The sequence below is a fragment of the Ambystoma mexicanum genome, chromosome 1p, assembly GCF_040938575.1.
Source record: "Ambystoma mexicanum isolate Mex_15411 chromosome 1p, UKY_AmexF1_1, whole genome shotgun sequence".
NCBI classification, from domain to species: domain Eukaryota; kingdom Metazoa; phylum Chordata; class Amphibia; order Caudata; family Ambystomatidae; genus Ambystoma; species Ambystoma mexicanum.
This window is the reverse complement of record NC_090921.1, coordinates 231,665,398-231,668,784: the sequence shown is the minus strand read 5'-3', so window position 1 is coordinate 231,668,784 and position 3,387 is coordinate 231,665,398. Positions and strand designations below refer to the sequence as shown.

The window sequence follows — 3,387 nt, the reverse complement described above, 5'->3', positions numbered from 1 at the left end:
CTATTCCCAAGCAGAAAAAGAAAGCTTGGCGGTGGTATGGGCGTGTGAGTACTTTCATTTGTTTCTGTACGGGAAGGAGTTCACAATCACGACGGATCATAAAGCCCTGCTCACGATATATGGAGAACCCAAGGCGAGAATGCCCCCGCGGATAGCCAGGTGAGGTTTGCGCCTGCAAGACTACAAATTAATCATCAAACACCGCCCGGGAAAAGAAGACAACCCGGCAGACTACCTGTCTCGTCACCCAACAGGACCAGCAGCCCCCAGCCATCCATAGTGGTTGAGTACCTCAACTATGTGGTCCATCACCTGCAGCCCCTGCCGGCGGGGTGGGCAGACATCATCGCACAATCAGAACTAGACCCGGCCCTCAGGATCGTCCAGCACTGCATGCAGGTGGAAAGGAGAGTGCACATGAGGCAACAGGCAAAACAGGAACCGGAGGCGGTTCAAAAGGACATCAAATGGATAGACCAAGTCTGAGATGAACTCTCCATAGTAGACGAACATGTCGTATTAAAAGGATGCAAGGTACTCATCCCGGAGACTCTGCGAGCAAAAACAATACACATGGCACATGAAAGTCACCGGGGGGTAGTCGCCACCAAGCGGCTACTAAGACAAAAAGTGTGGTTCCCAAGGCTAGACGCCATGGTGGAAGAGATAGTGGGAAATGGCCGACGTGTGAACAAATAGCGCCACCCCCGCACCCAAACCCGCTCCAGATGTCACCCCTACCCAGACACGTATGGGAGGAACTAGCAGTGGACTTCTTCGGACCACTGAGAGACGGCACCTACGTGCTAGTACTACTAGATGAACATTCACGATTCCCCGAGGCACAAATCGTGGAGAGCACAGCTGCCTCAAGCGTTATCGCTGCCCTTGACCGCATGCTATCCACATATGGAATTCCACGACTGATAAAGTCTGACAACGGGCCACCATTCATAAGCCAGGACTTTGAGAACTTCTCCAAATACATGGGGTTTCAACACAGAAAAATAACACCTCGATGGCCACAGGCTAATAGCATAGTCGAGAGATTCATGGCCAACGTCAAAAGAACGCTACAAATAGCAGCCATCCTCAACAAACCATTTGAACAGGCCCTCTACCAATTCTTGAGGGACTACCGGCTTACCCCTCACAGCACGACGGGGATATGTCCGGCCGACCTGATGTTCAGAAGACCGGTCAAAACTCGGCTACCCGAAGACCTCAGCCCTGCAGATGAAACTCTGCTAGAACAGGAGGTCAGAGAAAGAGACAAATGCGCGAAGGCCAAGATGAAGGACACGGCGGATCACAAAAGGAGAGCGCAGGAATCAACTGTGGAACAAGGAGACCAGGTGTGGATGCGTCAACCAAAACAACAGAAGGAGGATGCCACGTTTGCAAAGGAACTGTTGACAGTGACGCAGAAGAAAGGAACGATGATCACGGAACAGAGGAAGGACCACTCCTCAGTAACCCGCAACGTCTCACACTTCAAGCGCATGAGAAGCAACCCTGAAAGCACATGTGACAGAAATGAATGCAGCGATGAGGGAAGACAATGAGACAAACCATACTTAGGGGATAGCGAGGCCTCTGAGGGTGAGGATAGCAGGATGCACTATGCCGAGACTGAGAGAACTCCTCAGAGTTCAGGAAGACCACAAAGGAGTCGCATAAAACCTCACAGACTCATTGAAGAGATGGAGTGAGAAGAGACAAGGGGCCTCATTCCGAGTACGGCGCTAACCAATGGCGCTATTAACGCCTTGGTTGACGCCGTACCCGGACCGGCAGCGCCTTGGTGGTTGGCGGAATTACCGCCCCATTCCAAGGTTGGCGGGGCGGTAATTCCCCAATCCCCATTTACCCTTCCCCATTCCCATTCTTGCCCCATAGGGCATAATGGGAGTGGGGAAGGCGTCAATTACGCCACCGTAAATTACGGTGGCGTAATTAACATCAAGGTCCCTTAGCGCCATGGTATTTAACGCCTGCTAAAAGCAGGTGTTAAAAGCACCATGGCGCTAAGGGAACTCGGAGTATGGCGGTAAGGGATTACCGCCACCGCTCTCGTTAGCGGTGGCCGCTATCCCTTACCGCCATACTCGGAATGAGGCCCAAGGACCTGATATGATAAAAAAGGGGAGATGTCAGGTCGCCCCGACCGAAACATCACCCACCCACATCGTTGTGTGGGTGGACCGCCTGGTCCTTTTCCCTGGAAGGGAAGTGACATTGGGCTAGGGAGGGGATTGAGGGGTTTACGGCAGTTAATGACGTGTTGAAATAAAGGCAAGTAAAGTTGAAAGGCACTCCGACTCCCTGCGTACTATGTCCTGTTAACGGTTACGAGGTCCGTGCAAAACCTCACAGGTCTTGAAGTAGAATCCAGTACTATGCCCCAGACTTGAACATTTCCTGAATGGAATGCAGCACTTTGGGTACACCACATTAACACTAAGTTGCCATATGTCTCAGTTTCCTGCGCATTAAAAGGTCGTTTACCACCATCATATTAATGGTTTTCTAGCACAGGATAGTCACAGCTATATCACAAATGCAAAAAAACAAACTTCATTTTACTGGGAATTGAATCTATTTGTAAAAACGTTTCGTCTTCTTACAAACGCTTTCAGAAAGTTAAGTCTCCTCTGAGTTCTGCTGCTTCTGTCTGCTCAAAAATGGAAGTCATGAAGGGGCAATCGTTCTGAAAAATAATGTAAAAATTGCGATATTTTAAGAAATATATAAAAGAGCACAACGAGCATAATCACAGATAGTAGTCGTGGCCGAGTGGTTAAGGCGATGGACTAGAAATCCATTGGGGTCTCCCCGCGCAGGTTCGAATCCTGCCGACTACGATATATTTTTGCGATAACACCGATTCATTTTTGTTGTATTCTTTTTGCCACCGTTATTTTTTCTTACATGACATGTGTGATCCTGTTTTGCGCCTTTTGCACTTTCAAACACTGCTCAGCTCTCCCTTTACCACCAAGTCCGTTTACTGCGCTCTCAGAGCATCTCGGAACATAATTAAATAAAATACAAAAATGAAATAATGAATCTTAACGTCCGGACAAAACGTGTCCATGGCCAGTACGGGGATCGAACCCGCGACCTTGGCGTTATTAGCACCACGCTCTAACCAACTGAGCTAACCGGCCACTGTAGAGGGTACTCTCATCATTCAAATGAAATGCCAGTTTTACTAATTTAGACCATATCCAAAGGTGTGGCGTCTCATTGGTTCCATGGATTGATTCCATGTGCAAAAAAACAAGAAACATCCATGAGTGATAAATGACAGCGCCCACAACAAGACAAGGTTAGAGCGTTCGGGAATACACTGCTGAACGGGGTTGTAACTTTAAAAAAAGATAT

General features: G+C 48.8%; 2 non-coding genes across 2 annotated transcripts; one reads left to right on the top strand and one right to left on the bottom strand.

The window, feature by feature from the left end:
* The first annotated feature begins 2,782 nt into the window (after positions 1 to 2,782).
* On the top strand, positions 2,783 to 2,864 carry TRNAS-AGA (transfer RNA serine (anticodon AGA)). Its single transcript has one exon. It is a non-coding gene; the product is annotated as a tRNA-Ser (tRNA).
* A 232-nt stretch (positions 2,865 to 3,096) lies between these two features.
* TRNAI-AAU (transfer RNA isoleucine (anticodon AAU)) lies at positions 3,097 to 3,170 on the bottom strand. Its single transcript has one exon. It is a non-coding gene; the product is annotated as a tRNA-Ile (tRNA).
* Between the last annotated feature and the right edge of the window lie 217 nt (positions 3,171 to 3,387).